A 20,390-nucleotide genomic window follows, 5' to 3' on the forward strand; every position below is an offset into this window, starting at 1 on the left:
AAGGATGAAGTGTATTATGTGCATCTCCTTTAGGAAAATATTTGATAACTCTAAAACCTGTATTCTTTAAGAATTTGATATCACCAAGTCTTAGTATATTATAGCTTCTGAATATTAATCTTATGTTCATCTGTGGTGTATGAGTGAGAAAGGTTATCAGAGAAGCAAATTGCCAGAAACTCTTTTTGAGATCATTATAAATAATGCACATTAAATTCATTTTGCATATTTTGAGAAATTATGCAAGTTATATTAAGTAAATTAATTATGCAGTGAGGTGTTTTGATAAAAACAGTTAATTCTTTTTGTTACAGCATGTAAGTACTGTTTAAGCTACCCTATATGCAAATCTTAAGGCTTCCTGCTATATTATAAAATGCTGAGTTATCTAATAATAATATGCTCTCTCATAAAATTAAGGGTTTGGTGCCTTTAACCTCAATTCTTTCTATCCCATTCTTAATTCTACTAAACTAATAATGTATCATTTCATATTCCTTCTGAAGTTATTACATTTTTCTTATTGGATTTATGATTTGAATAGATTTAGAAAGTAACCATCATAATTATTCCTTTGATTAGAGTGTGGTCTTGTTATAAATGAGTAAAGGTATATATTCACCAAGCACCCATAGGAATACAGGCTTGAAGTGACTGGATCCTACTTTCCAAAGGTTGAATGTTTTCTAGGGAGAAAAGCCAGTTAGCCCAGAAAGGCAGGATATAAGCAGTATTTGTGGGACCACAGGAAGGAGAGGTCACTTCTGGATTTAGAGGATGAGTGGTATTCAGTGAAGGCATTAAAGAGGAATTGACATTAAACCAGAAATTTAAATGATGGAGAGATCTGTACATAAGTAAATGAGAGAAAAGTAAACATTTGATTCAAAGGAACAGGGTGAATGATCCCTGAAAGTGAGACAAATAAGCTATTTTGAGAAATGAGCAGTTATTCGGCTTTAACAACCAGATAGATAGGCCACATGTGGAGAAGGTAATGAAATATAAGATGATAATAATCTATATATAAAAGGCTAAGCAACCGTCTGACCATCTGACCAATAGCTATGATACTCAATGACCACTAAGGGGCAGATGCTCCAACTGATAGCTATGACGTGCACTGACCACCAGGGGCGGATGCTTAATGCAGGAGCTGCTGAGCTGCAGTGACTTGGCAGCTGTGGTTCTCATGTGACACACCCCAGAACCAGAGAGGAAGGAGCCATATTCTGGGGTGCGTCACCCGAGAACCACCCTCTCGCAATCTGGGACCCCTCGGGGGGTGTTGGAGAGCCGGTTTTGGCACGATCGCCAAGGGACCCCACCTGTAGGAGGGACCCGTCACTCTGCAGATGCCCTTAGAGCAGCGGAACCGCCCTGGGTTCCATCGGCAGGGGAGGGACCGTGAGAGGTTGGCTCCAGGGTGTGTCCAGCCATCTCACCCAGTCCCGCCCCACTGGCTACCTTCTAATTAATTTCCTTTAAATGTGCACGAATCTGTGCACTGACACTGGTAAGAAATATTAATAAATACAATGGAAGTAATTAAATCCATATTGAGCACTAGATTCAATACTTTGTGTTTAGTGCTTTGTATTTTGTTACTTAGTCCATTTGGGCTGCTATCATAGAAAACCATAGGCTTAATAAACAAAAACTTAGTCTAAGATTTCTGGAGGGTAGATTAAGTTCAATATCAAGGCAGCAGCAGATTAGATGTGTGGTGGGAGGCTTCTTCCTGATTCATAGACAGCTGTCTTCACCCTGTGTCCTCCCATGGTAGAAGGGACAAGGGAGATTTCTGGGGTCTCTTTTATAAGGACGTTAATGCCATATATTTGGGCTCTGCCCTAATCATCTTCCAAAAGCCCCACCTTCAAATGCTATAACATTGGGGAATAAGATTTCACATATGAAATTGGGAAGATACAAACATTCAGTCCTTTGCATTACTGAACACTTCCCATAAACCCTGGAGGAATATACTAGCTACTTGTCCCAGATTAGAAAACCAAGGTACAGAGAGGATACACAACTTTTCTACAATTATGCCAAGTGGTGGAAAGTCTTAAGTGTCAGATTTAAAAAACAAACTGGTCTTGAAGTTAAAGCTTCACTGGAGATTCTGATATCAGCATGCAATGTGGCTTCTCATATCGGAAAGTGCTTTAGAAAGGTATTTAGTCAACGACATTTGTTGACTTGTCCCTTGTCCCATAAGCCAAATACATTCTTGGTGCTTGGGATATATTAGTGAGCAAATAAGAAAAGACCTGCCCTCATGGAGGTTATATTCTAACACACCGTAGTTAAGAGACCTATAGGTTAGAAGGGGCAGATTCTATGGTGGGAAAAAATGGAACATACTGGCCAGAACAGAGAAAGCCAACAGTGATTCCAGTTGCAAACTTTAATAGGATGGGCAGCATGGACTTCATTAAGCAGGTACGATTTTAGCAAAAACTTGATGAAGGTGAAAGTATTAGCCAAGCGGATATCTGGAGAAGATACCCAAATAGTGAGAAGATTTGGTGTGGATGCTGTAAGCATGTCTGGGGAATGACAGATGCCACTGTGGCTGGAGAGGACTGAGAGGAGGAGAGTGGTAGGATCTGAGATCAAAGAAGTAACTTTGGGATAAAAATCATGTACAACCTTGCCATCTATGTAAAGGTGTGGCTTTCCTGCCAGGTGAAAAATGGGGGCACTTAGTGCAGCATTGTGAGCAGAGGAGTGACTGGATTTGCCTTAAATTTTGAAATAATTAGTCTACTGAAAAAAGGCAGGCAAGGGAGATGTGTTAAGAAGCTTCTGCTATAATTCATCAGAACTGGATAGAAAGGAAAGAAGTCCCAAAAGAGGAGTTCCATAATCTCAAGCTGTTCCACCTAGAAAATGAAAGAATAAAATAAATTTAGCAAAAATTGTATGGATAACACAAATTTTATACAAGCCAGCAAAAAATAACATAATGTATCACCAAGTTATGATGTAAGCACTTTACAACTTTATCTCATTAGGACTGCATCATGATCCTTGGCAGAACATCTTTTCAGCCTCTTTTAGAGAGAAGACCTCTGTCCTTGACTTTCATGTCACTATCTAGATTCAACACAGTAGGTGGCAGGAACCTTCCTCGATGCCTCTCCCACATCACAACTTCTATTATTCCCATCCTGGTCTAAAGCCCCTGTTTTGGGGATAGTTGTTCATGAAGCAATAGGTAAGAGATACAGACATATTTTCTTTTATATGAAGTACATATTGCACATTAAGCAGTCAAAAATATTTGAATGAAGAAGCATTTGTTGTTGCTACTTACAAACTTTGTTACTGAAACTCTCTTTGTAAACCCAGATTTTTATGATCTGTATACAACTTAGTCTTAGGCCAATTTTAAATGATTGTGTTTTCATACAGAATCCAAGTTTTCAAAGTCAATTATCTACAATTTCTAACTATTCTCACTTCCTCCAGGCCTTTGACCTTGGCCAAGTTCTTTACCTTTTCTTTCTCAGTTTCAACTCATCTTTCAAGGAGTATTTAAAGTGGTACCTCTTCTGTAAAACTATTGCTGATTGTTTTATATAAGTTATTAAATTATTATCGTATGGCATATGTAACAGTCAACTCAACAGTTCCCTGATTATTTTGTGTACCTACTATGTGCCAGGGACCATGTTGAGCCTGGGAGTTGCAATGGAGAGTAAGATCTCAAGGCTCTCAGGTTATTGCATTTTGGTTATTTGATTTTACTGGTCTGGATGTTCTATGAGAGCAGAAGGAGTTTATTAAGTGCATTTTTAAATGTTTAATGTCTTTTTTCTTTGGGTAAATTCCCAAAAGATATCTGTGGAATGGTAAGTGAATGAATAATGCAAATAATTGGAGTTTAATATTCATCATTTAATCTATTTCATAACAGGAAGCCCTTTAGAAGCTACAACATTTTGCAACCAGTTCCTACTAAAAACAGTGAGAGAAAGAGCTTGAAATGGTCATTGACCAAGTCTTCACTCCATTAACTCAAACAATTGTTCACTTGAATAGGCAGCCTAGATACAAACATAGTTCATAAACTTTTTATAAGCTTCAAGTGCCTGTCCTTTTTGTTTTCATTAGAAGTCCACATGATGAAGCAGCATATCAATAAGGCCAGAATAAATATTTAATTGCCACAGCTAGTGGCTTAAAACAGCACAAATATATTATCATTAGTTCAAAGTCCGATAGGGGTCTCACCAGGCTAAAACCAAGGTATCAGTCTGACTGCATTCCTTTCTAGGGCTCCAGGGAAAAGTCAATCTCCTGGTTTTTTCATCTTCAAGAGTCTATCCTTCCTCCATCTGTAAAGTCTGCAGTGTTGAATTTCCCTGGCCATTCTTCTGGCGCTCCTTTTTCTTTTCTTTCCTTTTTTAATCTTCATTGTCGAAAGTATTACATAGGTCCTCCTTTTTCCCCATTAACCTCTTCCAGCCCTCTCTCATCCTCCCTCCCCCCACTTCCTGCTGCTCCCTTTTTCTGAGCACAGCTGAGAAGGTCCTCTTCTTTGAAGAACTCATGTAACTAGATTGGGCCCAGATAATCTTCCCATCACCAGGTCCTTCACCTTAATCACATCTGCAAAGTCCTTTTGTGAAGGCAACCTATTCACAGATTCTGGACATTCAAATCTGGTTATCTTGGAGGGACTATTTTTCTGACTTCTACAACTAAGATGTCAACTGTTTTTAAAATGTACTTTTATCTATAAGACACTAAAAGCCCTGTGTGGGGATAATATTAGCCCGATTTTATAGGTGAAGAAACTGAACCAGGGTACTTAACTTTCCTAGGATCACACAATCAGCTTCTACCACAGGATGCATGACTTCGTGAGTGTTCTACTAGAGCAATTTGCTGTTAGAGAGAATGAGATGTGAACTGTCTTCCCCGTGCAGCATAATGGGAGAGGAAGGCTTCAAAGAGAGGGGATGTTTAAACTGTGTTTTCAAGGATTTCGCTAAGAAGAACAGGTTGAAGAGATAGAGGACATGAATATGCAACAGGCATAAAAGTGATTATAGCAGACATTTCTGAAAGCCTGACTGAGATGGGAACTAGATCTGCCAAGCTCGAGTTCCCATGACTATCTGGGCAAGTCATCTCACCTCATTGGATGTGATTCCTTTTCTATGGATGTTTACACTGCCAATACCTCACACCTTTCCTGCTACATGGTAGGCACTAATAAAATGTAAAATTGAACAATGACAATCTAAATATCTGTTTTAAGGATAAAGGAGACTATTTACATAAACAGGTTTATATTCACTGATTGCTTGTTAATGGAGATTAGAGTTATTCAATAAGTTTTAAGTATAGAATTTATTTATAAAGCACCCATATTATAAATTTTATTTATAATAGGCCAAATTATGATATTCAGAAAACTATAATTTGGGAGCCCAGATGTCATTGGGAGGATGAATGAGCCAAAGGAAGAAAGGGAATGCCTTAGGAAACATGTAAAGATGTGAAAAGAAATCTAGGATTAGTTAAATTAGATGCGTGAAAATTGTTTACCAAAGGAGTTAAAATACACATTAAGTCAGAAGATGAATCTAGCAAATATAGTCACCAAGTCCTATGTAAATGTGGGACATGGGGGTTTGCCTGAGGAAATCAATCAGGAAGAGAAAGGCAACTACCTTCAAGCCCAAGTGATAAATGGTTGGGTAGGTCAGAATAAGGGACCTGGGCATTATGGGTTGAAAAGAGGAATAATGGAGGGATAAAGGAAACAAAGCATACTTATTGTGTACTTAGGCAAGAGGAAAGACAAATTCTGAATAAAGAACATCCTTGGGTACAATCAATTAAAAAAACAAATCAGAGCTCAAACCTTAGTTTCTTTAAAAAATATTTTTATTGATTTCAGAGAGGAAGGGAGAGGGAGAGGTAGAAACATCAATGAGAGCGAATCATCTATCTGCAGGCATATGGAAAGGGAACCGTGACTTCCTGGTTCATAGGTGGACACTCAAGCACTGTGCCATGCTGGTTGGGCTGAAGAAAACCTTAGTTTTCTTTCCTTTTGGCAGCCAGTACAGAATCTGCAGTGCTCCTGATGGTTCTCTCATAGTATGTTGGTATCTTACTCTCAGAACAGGCAACCCCGGGTTACTGAGCATGGTTCGCTTACACATGAGGTTTCCAATACAGCACCAGGTTTCCAAGGCAGTAACCTAAGAGGAATACCAGTATTTAAATTCCTCTCCAGAAGTGAGGTCTTCATAGAGGGAATTCAAGTGCATTTCCTTGGGTCTCTGACTTCACTGCAAACAAGATTGTGTGACATCTGCATGTACAGCTCATGGAGAAGGCTAGTGAAGCTTGATGGCTACAATGATGGATGGGTGGTCAGGCTTAGAGACATATTAAACAGAGTGAAAGAAGGTATATGACTATATAATTTACACTTAGTAGACTCTTATATGTGGAACTATGCGTATTGTAAACATGAAGGGCACTGCTGGGTTTAAGGGCAGTTGCTTAAGGGTCATAAAGATGAGAGTTTGACACTAGATTCTCCACTGGTTAGCCTGTTTACATCACCAATTTACTTAAAGATCCTCTGTGAAATGGAGATAATACCTGCTACAGTAATGTTACAAGGTCAGAACCAAATGTGCAATAAACAATGTAAAGATAGCACAGTTTCTCTGATAATTTCACTAAATTTTTACTTAATACATATTGAGTGATAGATAATATGCATGTTACAGTAATTGTAATCTTGGAATGCATTTTTGTTTTGCCATACCTTTGGGGGAAATAGGCATCACACATATATAGCTCTCTTCAGAACATTCGGCTCACCACATTCTACCTGAAAAAGGGGGTCTTATATGACTCAAAGCTTTGAACCAGAGCAAGAGTAAACATGAACAGGTCTATTTCTATAACAGGGCCTTTGTGCATTCTCTACACCCGCCCCCCCCCACCTATATTTGCACATGTATAGATAACTTCACAGTCAGATGCCTTGTCTACAGTTTATGTTAATAAATCGCTGTTCCATGACCCTTTTATACTATGGACTAAGGAGAGGTTATAGTTTATTATTTCTGTTTTATGGATATCACCGAAACTCTAAACCTTAAATGGCTCCATTTTGACCCCAACATTTTAGTTCATGGAATCTATCCCAAGTAAATAATCAGAGAAGGGGCTAGAGATTTATGTATAGGCATGTTCATCGTGGTGTTATTTATTATAGCAAAACAGAAGAAAAATCCCAAATATCCAACTTTAAGAGATTTATTAAATATATTATGGTCTGTTCATATGATGGAATTTTTTCAATAGTGAAATGACACTTTTAAAAGGCTATTTCATGACAAAATATTGAGTAAACAAAGAATGATTTAAAACTGTTTATATAAGTGTAATAAAAAATTTAAAATATTTTACAAATTACTAACTAAAGCAAATATACTCAAATGCTTTCACTCCTTTTCCTTTATAATGCTTGATTATAGTATTTTTTAATACAATGTTTCCTATCTGAGTAAATATATTTGCAATAAGCATAAATTGTTTTAGTAGAACAAGCAAGAGTACACATAATGTTTTTTAAAAAAGAAAAAGGTTTTCTTTTTGGAGAACTGAATATAAACACCACCTCTATTTTCATTATTACATGTGTATATTTTAAAAAAATATATAGATACATATTCCGTTAAACCAGGATATCAAATATATACACGGTGGGGCAAAAGTGAGTTTCCAGTTGTGAGTATGTGAAACAGAGCTAACTTTTGTTTTATTATTTACTAGAAGCCTGGTGCACGAAATTTTTGCATGGGGGGCGGGGTGTCCCTCAACCCAGCCTGCACCCTCTCCAATCTGGGACCCCTCAAGGGATGTCCTACTGTCCATTTGCTGGGATCGGGCTTAAATGGGCAGTCAGACATCCCTCTCACAATCCAGGACTGCTGGCTTCCAACCATTCACCTCCTGCCTGACTGATTGCCCCTAACCGCTTCTGCCTGCCAGCCTGATCACCCCCTAACCCAGTGGTTCTCAACCTTCTGGCCCTTTAAATATAGTTCCTCATGTTGTGACCCAACCATAAAATTATTTTCGTTGCTACTTCATAACTGTAATGTTGCTACTGTTATGAATAGTAATGTAAATATCTGAAATGCAGGATGGTCTTAGGCGACCCCTGTGAAAGGGTCGTTCGACTGCCAAAGGGGTCATGACCCACAGGTTGAGAACCGCTGCCCTAATCACTCCCCTGCCAGCCTGATTGCCCCTAACTGCCCTGCCCTGAAGGCCCGGTCCCTGCCAACTGCCCTCCGCTGTTGGCCTCGTTGCCCCCAACTGCCCTCCCCTGCAGGCCTGGTCCCCTCCAACTGCTCTCCCCTGCTGGCCCGGTCACCCCTAAGTGCCCTATCATGCCAGTCCGGTTGCCCTTGACTGCTCTCCCCTGATGGCCTGATAGCTCCCAACTGCCCTCCCCTGTACGCCCGGTGGCCCCCAACTGTGCTCCCCTGCTGGCCATCTTGTGGCAGCCATCTTGTGTCCACATGGGGGCGGCCATATTTGACCACATGGGGGCAGCCACCTTGTGTGTTGGAGTGATTGTCAATTTGCATGTTACCTCTTTATTATATAGGATTAATTACTGGAGGCCCAATGCATGAAATCTGTGCAATGGGCTTGGCCCTCAGACCCCCAGCCAACCCTTGCAACCCTGGCTTCTTCTGAAAGATCGTCCAGACTGTTGTCCACTGTTCAGTATAATTAGCATATTAGCTCTTTATTATATAGGATTTTATTATTTTCCATTAGAATAACTGTATACCTACTTTTGCCACACCATGTATATATAGTATACATATATTTTAGAATATATATTATAGACATATACTTCAACATTGTTATGCATATATATTATGTAACAACTAGGGGCCTGGTGCACAAATTTGTGCATGGTGGGGTCCAGCCACCATGCCCTGATGGGGGCCCATTGGTCTGATCCAGCGGGGGGAGGGGCCACAGGCAGTTGGCTGGCCGGCCCCGCCCCTGATCGGCATCTTGGGGGCTGATTGGGGGTGGGGCCAGCCATGGTTGGGGGGCTTATTGGGGCCTGTTTCAGGCTGGTTGGTTGCTGCAGTGCATGTCATAGCCATTGGTCATTCTGGTTGTTATGGTCGTTCTGCTGTTCCGGTCACTAGGCTTTTATATATATAGACTAGAGGCCTGGTGCACGAATTTGTGCATGGGTGGGGTCCCTCTAGGTGGCCTGCAGGGATTGGGCCTAAACCCACAGTCCTGGGTTTAGGACTGTGGCTCCTACCTGCCGCTTCCACTCATCCTGGCCCCACTGTGCCTGCCACGGGCTTGCACCCAATCAGTCCCAATCAGGAGAGGCTCATGCTGCCACAGCAGCACTCACCAGCCATGAGCCCTATGTCTGGCACCCTTCCAAGGGGAGTGTCCTGTGGGATCAAGCTAAAACCAGCTCTCCAACATCCCCTGAGGGGTCCCAGATTGTGAAAGGGTGCAGGCCAGCCTAAGGGACCCCACTGGTGCACGATAGGGCCAGGGAGGGACTGTGGGAGGGCTCCAGGGAACATCTGTCCCCTGGTGGTCAGTGCACGTCATAGCGAGCTGTTGAGCAACTTTAACATATCATTAGCATCTTACACTTTGGTTGTTTGGTTTTTCTGCCTTTTGGTCAATTTGCATGTTACCTTTTTATTATATAGGATAGTATATATCATATAAGATTTTAATTAGTTTTAATTATATGTAAACACTGGATTCTGGTTTACCAGAATAAATGATCTGTACCCTTTATCAATCACTATTCACTGTTGTCAAATCAATGAGAGTGACCTCCATGGATGGAGAGGAAATAATGGGATTTGCCATGTATGGTGCAGTCATTTGTCACATGAAATCTCTTCCCAAAATGCATCCCTGGAATGATTGTGTTAGTTCAATCTGTACTTCAAGCAAACATTTATTAGCATCCTTTATTAACAATGGACATTTTAAAAAATATTTGTAGAATTTTCTGTTTATATTTTGCATCTTGTAACAGTTAATTAAAATATGCGTGATAAGCTTTGTTTTACCTCTTTTGCAGTTTCAATTAGGACTTCTCAACCTTAACCTTATTGACATGTGGGGCCTGAAAATTCTTTGTTGTGGGGAGCTCTTCTGTGCATTGTAGGATATTTTGCAGCATCCCTGGTCTCTCTATTTCTCCACAAGTTGTAAAATAAAACATGTCTACAAACATTTCCAATTGTCTCTTAGGACAAACAAAATTTCTCCCTGTTGAGAACCACTGTATTAAACAATAGGTGTGTGACTGAGAATTATAAATATGTTAACTAGACAATCTCAATGGTCTCCTTTTCTAAATGAACTCATTTAGTTCTTGTGAAAATAACATTTATTTTAATTTTGTATTGTTTTGCTTGTACTGGTTATATCTAGACAGTCAATCTTATTTGAAGATGTCTAATTTAAACAAATAACTGTTTCAAAATTTAATTGAGTGGAAGGGCTGGTAATTAACTGCTTATCTGATTTTAATCATTTTCTTCCCCCAGTCAGTTTGTGTGTAGAAAAATACTCAATCTAACACATCACAGAATATCCTAGTCAATGATTTACTCAATTTTTATAGAGGAATAAGCATTGTTTAGTAATCAGAAAAACATCTGTGTGTAGTGTGCCTGCGTAAGTTTAGGCAGGTCATTAAATTTCTCTTGGATGCATTCTTTTTATGTATTAAAATACTGGAATGAATACCAACATCCTTTAAAGATTTTGAGGGTTAAACAGAAAAGAGCAAAACACTTCAATATTACATTCATTCCTAAAGCTATTATTTTGCAGACACAGTGCTAACTTTTAGGGATATAAAGCTGAACTAGGCCTTTTCATTGATTTCAATCAACTCACAGCTTAATGGATGAGACACATACAAACAGTGACCACAATCTGTATCAAGGGTGAATCAACGTCCTACCTGGCCAAAGATGGAACAATTTCCTGGGTGAAGGACTTTCCATGTTAAAATAAGAAAGTCACCAGAAATCAGAGGCAGTTGGTCACCCTAATGATATGTGCTTCCACTAGATTTTGTGCAAGCACAGAAGAGGAGCATATTTAACTTGGTCAATAGGGTTTTAAGGATTCACCAAAAAGATATCACATTTGAACTTGAGATTTTGAAGATGAAGTTTGGATTTGAAGGAAGCAGGCTTCCTGGAAAAGAAAGGGGCAGATACTGACCACCAAGTATTAGAGAGCATATCAAATAGTGTAAAAATAATCTTATCACTGCAACCCAGGCAGCTAGTAGCAGAGTTGGCAAAAAGCACATTTCAAGACATTGGGTAGGGTTGGCAATGGAAATCTAGGCATTTAACCTTTGGGCTGCAGACAATATTTACTAAATCTAACCTGGAAGTAACATCATCAAATAGGTTTAAGGAAGAGAGTTTTGACATTAAAATATAGGATGGGTTGGCATCAGGCAAGTTAGATGACTCAGGACCCTATTACATATATGTTTCCAAGGCATTGTGAACAAAAAAGTATGATGAATTTAGAAAAAAGGTGGGGGTTGAGATATACAATTGATAAGGCGTAGTGACCGATTTAATGTAAAACACAGGGGACAAGAAGCAGTTGAAGATAATGTCTAAGCTTTCTGATGATGGCTGAAATAGTGGATGGTAGAGCCATTCACAAAATTAAAAATATAGAAAAAAAATGGAAGTGATTATGAGGTGCAGGGTGGGTAAAGACAGTCAACTTATTAGCTACATTGAACTTGGGGTGCATGCATGATCTTTATTTGGTCAATGATGTTTAGTTGGTAGTCACAAATGTAGGCTGAAGCTGAGCTTGAGGCTGGAAATAAAACTTTAAATAAAACAAAATATCATGTGCACAAAAGTCATTGTTTAATCTGTGGATTTATGTGAGGTCGCCCAAAGAGATTCTGAGGGTTAGAAGAGGAAAGTTCTGAGCACTGGGCTGCTAAGGGAAAGTTTCTCTCATGCTTGGTGGCTTTTCATTTACTTAGTGTCAGGAGAGACAGATTCTCACCCACAAACACTGAAGGATTTTGAAATATCTGGTTTTAAAGAAATTGTCTTTGATGTTAATTTTGTTCTGACTTCTCAAATTTGTTTAGGGGAAACTTTATTGTTCTCTTATTCATTCTTATCCCAAAAAAAAGGAAGAAAAAAAAAGATTTGATTAAAGTTAGTGCAGCTAGAGAAAAACATACCAACAACTAATTATGTCACATTTTCCTAAAAGTTCCCTGAGTTCATTTCTTGTTATTTTGGGTCTGGGTGAAAAGAGACAGCAACTGAAATCACCTTTTGGTTGCTTGGCCAAAAACTCAGCTTCCTACGTTTAACTGAAATAAGTGTAACTCCTTTTTGAGTCAAGAATTAAGGCAGTGAATTCAGCCATCAATTCCCATTGCACGTGATGTGAAATCTAACAAATTTTTAAACAAGCACTCTGGAAACAATTAAAAGTAAGCAAGCTGCCCTGATCAAAGGCGGCTGATGTCTCAAATGGCGTTTTTGGTCACCCACAACTAGTCTTCCAGAATGTGCCTTGCCTTGTTGGAGTCTGGAGCATAAAAAAAGAAAGTTTTTGTCGTCCTGCCCAGTGTGAGTGTAAGGCTGTGGGTCATTAGGAAGCAAACACATTAGGACTAAAAAAAAATAATTGTTTGGTTTATAGTCACTTGGGGCCTCAGCCTGAATCAGGCCTTAGCTGTGGTGTGAGAACATTACATGCAAAGCTCTATGAAAAGTTTGCTGATATGTTACTGTCAGAAGCACATGGGATATTATTAAGTTCCCAAACAAACATGCAATTTGTGATAACTTCAGAAAGACAAATGCCATCATACTTACAAAACATACTTTGTGTTTCCATGCAAACCTGGGAGATATAAATAAACATGTTTTGTGTATCATTTCAGCTCTGCAAATCCTCTTTGTTCTAGACACACAGTTTGGGTCCCTGGGTGATCTTGATCTCACAGTCAGGAATCCTCCGCCTTTGACAGTGCATGGCCAGGAACCGGGGTCCATTTCATTGCTGGGTCCTTCTAAGGCAGCTGTTCTCAACCTATGGGTCGTGACCCCTTTGGCGGTCAAACAACCCTTTCACAGGGGTCGCCTAAGACCATCCTGCATATCAGATATTTACATCTCGATTCATAACAGTAGCAACATTACAGTTATGAAGTGGCAACGAAAATAATTTTATGGTTGGGTCACAACATGAGGAACTGTATTTAAAGGGCCAGAAGGTTGAGAAGCACTGCTGGGGATGTTTAAATGCTGGTTATGACTTTGACAAGACCCCAACTTTGGTTTACACATGTATTGTTGGTGCAGGGAACTCTTAATATGATGCAATAATAATACTTTTTAAACAAAAAGAAGGATGAGGCAAGGCCTTTTGGCCTGCATCCATGTCAGTAAACACACTTATGAACTTGTAGTGGTAGAAGGAAGTGTAACTATCGAGCTCAAATTCTCACTTTACAGAAGAGGGGAACATGGCCAAAAGAATTTGAGATGACTTGCTGAGGGTCAGAGTTAGTCAGTGGCAGCTGCAGGACTGGAGACTGGGTGTTTGAATTTCCACTAACTTTCTTTCCAAGGCATCCTGTTGCCTCCATAATAATAATAAAAATGAAAGTCCAAGAAATATTTTCTATGCTAAAAAATACTGTACTATATATAAGCAAATTATAAGTGCCTGGAGTTTACAGAGTTCACTGTGTTAGTAGTTAAATTTAGTCTTCAAAAGTTCTTAATCCTCAGGCTTGACCACAAGCACTGTCACATTGAATGACCCCTTGAAGGGAAATGCATTATGTGGTATATTGAAATAGTGATCCTAATCTCTGCCCCCCCTCCCCCCGAGTATTATTGCATATCCATGCCCTTGCATCATTCTTGGGGTGGATGGATTATTCTTCTCTGTATCTTGACTTGGGGCTTGATGTGTTTTAGAGAGTTAAGGATTGTCCAAATGTTCAGATGTTAGGAAACATGATGGCAGAGGCTTGAAGTGCAATTGAACAATCAAACTTGCCCTTCTTTTTCCTGCCTTTCCCCATGAGAACATACCTGGGGTAGCCACTGATCTTACCCAGAATCAGAGTTAAGTACAGTCAAGTCCAGCCTAGATTAGTTGAACCCCAATTGACCATAGATGTGTGAGTGAGAAATCATTGCTTATTGTGAATGCCTTTAAGACTTAGTAGTACTAGTTGATTAAAGAACATTGTTATGATAATAGTGACTGATGTAAACTATTATCAGTGTGAATTCACATATGGGACACTCTTCTTTACTTTCTAAGGCAGGAAATAAATGAAGTCTGGACTTCAAAGACCCAGAGCTAGGTAATAGATGTTGCCCAATGGAGTGATGCTAAGTGTTGACTTATTCAATTTCCCCTCATTGCTTTACATTCCTGAGAGATTAAGAGTGATTCGTTTTTTAAATCATTCTTATATATAGTTCTCTTCATAGGGAGTTTGTTATGGACAGAATGTGAACCTCCCCTCACATATCCTGAATCATACGTTGAAAGCCTAACTCCCAACATAATGGTGTTTGGAGGTGAGACCTTGAGGAGATAATTAGGTTTAGATGAGGCATGATGTTGGGACCCCTGATGGGACTGGTGTCTAATGTAAAAGAAATGGAGATAGGGATATATAGATGAGAGAGAGAGAGAGAGAGAGAGAGAGAGAGAGAGAGAGAGATGAGCTCCCTCTCTCTCTCTCTACCATGTGAGGCCATTGAGAAGTTAGCTGTCTGCCAGCCAGAAAGAAGCTCACCAGGAACTGAATCTGCTGGCACCGTACTCTTGGACTTCCTAGTCTATGGACTGTAGGAGATAAATGTCTTTGTTTAGCCACCCAATCTGTGGTATTTTATTATAGCACCCCATGTGGATGATGTAGAGTTCAATGATGATCAAGTGTTAAAAAGCATGATCCTCCAGGGTGTAACCTTCTACTTCTTTACAAATTGAAATTTCCTTTCAAAGAAAGAAGATGCAGAAGAGATACATTTTATCCAGAGTTACATTTCAAGTGATGTTTTTGTACCCCATTATGGATTGGCAGCCTAGCTGCCAGCAGCTGGCGGGTCAGCTGTGTCCCCATTATGGATGGGTATCTCAGCAGGGTGGGTAGAACCCAATGATTAGGAATCCAGACAAATGTATAGAAAAGATAATAGTGGCTGGTGGTGGGAGTGCCTAGAAAGTATTCTAAGGTCAAACAGGGCCTGGCCCTTAAGGGGTAGCATGGCTGTGATCAATAGGACAGTAATAGAGTCCACACATATGAGTTGAGCATATTCTGGACCTGGGCTAAGCTCTGGGGGTAGGATTATGAGCAGACATCGCCCCTCCCTTTGGAGGACTTACAGTGTGATGGTGATAGAAGTAAATGACACAAGAGTAGATGATATTGCTATAATGTGGTTGGTGATAATACAGGGATAGGCATGGCTAGCCCTTCACTTCCTCTGGTCTTTCCTGAAATGCCACTGTCATCCTGAGTCTCTCCAGGCCCCTTTATAGAAAATCGCATCTCCCTGGATATCTCCTGTCTTCCTACCAGCTTTACTTTTCGGTTCAGAAACTTTGTAACGCATTTTTATTTTACTTATTTTTCTAGTTTGCTCTCTTTCTCCCCTATCATAATGTAAGGTTTCTGGATAGAAATATTTACCTGTTTTACTTTGTTGATATTGTTACTATTGTTTTACAAATACAATAACAATTATTGTTATTCAAACTGATGTCTAAAAGAATGCCTAGCATATGTAGTTCTGGAAAAAAAATGTCAAATGAATTCATAAGAAGTTTGAGGTATGTAGAAGACAATCCTGCTTGCCTTATTTGAGACTTGGAAGTTTCCACAAGGGAGTGATGCTGAAACTGAAGCTTGAAGTATATTTAAGTGTTAGCTTTTTGTAGAAAATCAAGGCCTGTTCTAAGACAATCAGTCAGTCCCGTGCTGGGATTGTGTTCACACAGTCAAATTCCCATTATTCATGATGATGTTGTAAAGGTGGAGAACTTTTTCATGCTGGGTGTACTTCTGGAAGCTTTTTCTTTATCTGGATTTGTTGCAAGAAAAAGTAGATAAAGAAATGACATTGTTTTCCTTAGCTAGATATTTGATGAAACTCATTTACCTTGGCATCAAAGAAGAAGTATTATGTGATAAGGATACAGATTCAGGAATTAAAAGTAGAAATGCTCATTATCAGAAGGATGGCCCTGAAGGGCAGAGGAAGTCTTGGGTTTGGGGAAGCAAGTTAGAGAAGTGAGGGAGAGAGTGACAGTCCATGCCACAAGTCCTCAATACTGGAACCACATGTGGGAGGAGGTCTGTACACCTTCAAAGATGGGGGAGGTAGATGTTTTGTGGTGGTGGCCTGCTCCCTTGGAAGAGAGGCCATATATTGAAGCAGGGATGGAAGTATCAAACAGAATGATTAGGCCAAAGCAATTACATTTTAATTATGAATGGAGGGTATTTTAATAATTCCATAATCATATTGAAAGCTCAGTCTCTCTGGGCATATGCAGGCTCATTTGATCCTTGTAATGATCCCATGTGGCAAATGATATTTTTAAATTGTTTCTTAAGAGGGAAATGAAGTTAGAGAGGTTAAGTACCATATCTGACATCACTCAACTAGAATGCAGACAGTAGAAAGCATTTGTGTAGTCAAGATTTTTTTCTCATTTGGTAGCAAATAAATATTGAGCATCTGCTAGACCTCAGCTAGCCCTAGGACTATATTGTGAATAAAACTGACACATATTTGCCCTCATGGACCTATACAACTAAGTGAAGTCTAAATTCCCAGGCTGTGGACACCTTTAAGCCATTAACCTATACGCAAGAAGGAAAAGAAAGGGATAGATGGGATAGAGTAGAGGGGAGGAAAGAACCATTTGCAGCTGCATTTCTCCAGACAGGAAAGGCATGAGAAGATAAGTATTGCCTTGATTCAACAGCTAGTAGGGATTCATTAATTTATCTAGTCCATTGATTCAACACCTTTGTATGGAGTACTTACTTGAGATGCTTCAGGCCCTGATCAAGATGCCTAGGATACAGTCATAAACAAGGTGCTAAATTAGTAATTCAGCAATTTCAGATAGTAATAGAGGCTGTGATGAATAGTGACTAGGTTTTCTGAGAGCAGCTATCTCAGTGCTGAGACCTGAATCCAAGAAGAAGGCATCCATGAAAGAGTTTTTCCAGGCAAAAACTGGGAATTAGGGGAGACTTATTTATTTATTTATTTATTTATTTATTTATTTATTCATTCATTCATTCATTCATTCCAGGCTAAGGCTCTATACAGCAAACGTTAAGGCATAGTGTTAATAATAGAAGTGGGCTCTGGAGTTCAGAGGGCATTTAAAGGGCAAGAGGGTAGCCTGGTATGACAGGAGGGGATAGCCTTATTACATACTACTTTGATGATGAGAGTGCAGGGTCATCAATGTGGGAAGATGATGGGATATTTTTCTCTTCAAATTACTGTGGTTTCTCTCTTTGAAGGCTTTTACCCCACAGGAAATGAAATAGGCTGTATCTCACCTTTCATAGTTGAATAGGATCTTCCCCTGTTAAGCCCAAGAGAATGTCCTCAAAGGCATTATTTTTCTGCATCTGAAATACTCTAGGTTTGGTCAATAATAGGAGCGTCCACAGCACTGGCTGAGGCCAAGTGTTCTTTTCGGTGTGTTGTATATGATTTTGCAATTGGAGATTACATAGCACGTTGTTGATAAGATCACTAATGGTTTTTCTAGTAGTTATTAATTGTTTTTCATCCATTTATAAATTGTGCCTCTGCAAACTGGCCCCAGGGTATAAGTACAGAAATTGAGCTTTGATTATTATAATAAGTAAAGTATTATTAACGAAAGCAATTACAGTTAATAGCTTCAACGAAGGAAAACAAAATGATAGCCTTTAGTGCTTTCCCACTGGGTAAACTAGATTAAATTACTTGCAGAAAAGAAAAATCTTTATTCCTGGCCCCACCAAACATTATAACTAGATGTTGCTTGCGGATATTTCTATCTCCTTCGCTCAGAAGCAGAAACTAAGGCTGGAACTATACAAGGTTATTGCTAAGTAGTTGCTCTGATGAGGCTAGAAGGCAGCAATCGGGATTTGGATCGGGTGTTATTTTCCCCATGTTATAGATGGATTAACTGGGTTTCAGAGAGTTTGTCTAACTTAACCTCAATCTTGAAACTTAAAAAGTAACCCAGTGGAGATTAAAAACTTAATCAGTCTTCCTTCGCTCAGGATTTTTCTACTGTTTTCTTTGATCTGATCCAGTAATAATATGTGACATTAACATTTTTCTAAAGGATTAAAAATAGACATTCTTATGTATTATGTTTCTTATTTATTATAATTTTCTACAAATGGTAATGCAAGGTGTTTACCTTTATGGTGTTTATCAGTGTGATCAGAGAAGGCTGAGCATGATTCAGAGCTCAAATGTTCTCTAGGAAAGTGAGGCTCAGAGAGGTTATGGGATTTGCATCTGATCACATAGCTGTTAACGAGAGACTTGATATTTGAACTCAGATCGTTCTGCCTCCAAACTTCAATCCCTTGCCAAGAGAACTCAAGGTCACTCTTTGCACAAGGCTTCTTTTTTCACAAACAACGTATTCATTCTGAAGGCAAAGGCCAGCTCAGAATATCTGCCAGCTCCCAGCTCTCTTTGGACGTCATATAATCTGCATTTCCCAAGGCCTGACCAGTCTTTGGCTATTTATGGGAAACTAATTGTAATATAACTCATGCTTTGATGACTTTCGCTCCTGCTTGTTCACATAGTCCCCAACAGTCTTCTTACCTGTGTTTGGAAGTCCAGTTCATGAGGGGCTCAAGGATGCGTCTGTCAGCTAGACTCACCTCTCAGAGTTTGCTCACCTGCTCCCAGGTCCCGGGTGAACATCCTCTGACATCTGAAGGTGGTCCCCCAGCACCACGGGTACAGGTATCCTCTGTGCCTGATGTTCTCTTTGGGAGGGCTCCATGTGCCAGGAAGGGGGTCCTCTCCTTCCTCCCAATTCTCATCTGTAGAATTGTGTAGAGAGCACACACAAGAGCCAACATGGAATTAAATTATAAACTTGTTAGCATTTTGATTGCAGCATTCACCAGTTGTCACCCAGGGCTGAAAAGGTAACCTAATCCAACATTCCTATCTTGAAAATACCAGGTGCCCAGTGAAGGACTGCCTTATTACCCATCCAGTTTTAGGTGGAGAAGTCTGAACAGAGAGAGCAGAGGCCAACAGGGACCCATACTCAGTCTGCTTATCACAGGGAAGAGGAGGTTAAGGTGACCCCATTCCTCCCTGAGCATAGGCAGCTCAAGCCAAGAAGAAGATGAAAGAGAAGGAATGGCCCAGCTGCCTTTCAGTGAGAAACTACATAGTGGAGATCCCAAACCAAGTGACATCAGACTGTCCGCATTCCCAGCCAACAGATAGGTGGCTCAGTCCTAACAAGGAAGGCAGTGGAGGGGTGGTGGAGAGACAGAGACAGAGATAGCCCTTCCAGAGAGGATACAGTTGCTACTGGAAGGTCCTTCTTCAGGGAAAACATGAGGGCATTTTCAATTCTTTCAATACCCACATCGCCGCATCCCTGCACGTGCCAGACTCTCATCTTCAATTGAGTGTGGAGAATATTCCTCTTCCCGGGTCACCGTGCATTGCCCTGCAGATCAGCTCTTGCAAATGGAGCCCTCCCAGAACTGCCCCTCACCAGAAACCCATGCTCCTCACAGCCTAGCAACAAGCAGAGACATCACACAGCGGCCAGCTCCGGTGCTCTGCCTTTTCCTGCCTCACAAGGTGCATCCTCTGCCCTTGTTTTCCAGCCTTAAGTCCTCTTCGAACTCATTATGAGATTAGCATTCTTTTACATTTCTCTCTTCTCCTTCCTTAATTCTCTGCCATGGCATTTGCCATGGCCTCTGTTTTCCTTGGGAAAGCACAAGCAAGCATACACAGACACAAAACCAGACCAGCCCTCACATCATAGCAGGAATGTGTTCCAGGGTGAACTTTCATCTCTTATTCTCTACCTCAGAACCTCTCCTCCTAGACTGAAGTTTTCTTTGCTTGCTTGCTGGCCATTTCATTATCAAAGCACGTACTGCCTACAGTTCCTGCAATAAGTGCTCAAAATACAAATAGATGTAGCTCAGCTCTGGCCTTACGGCCCCTACACATAACTGCAGATACAGG

Source organism: Myotis yumanensis, unplaced genomic scaffold (genome assembly GCF_028538775.1).
Source record: "Myotis yumanensis isolate MYYU_CA2020_CCGP unplaced genomic scaffold, mMyoYum1.0.hap1 SCAF_1, whole genome shotgun sequence".
Taxonomy (NCBI): domain Eukaryota; kingdom Metazoa; phylum Chordata; class Mammalia; order Chiroptera; family Vespertilionidae; genus Myotis; species Myotis yumanensis.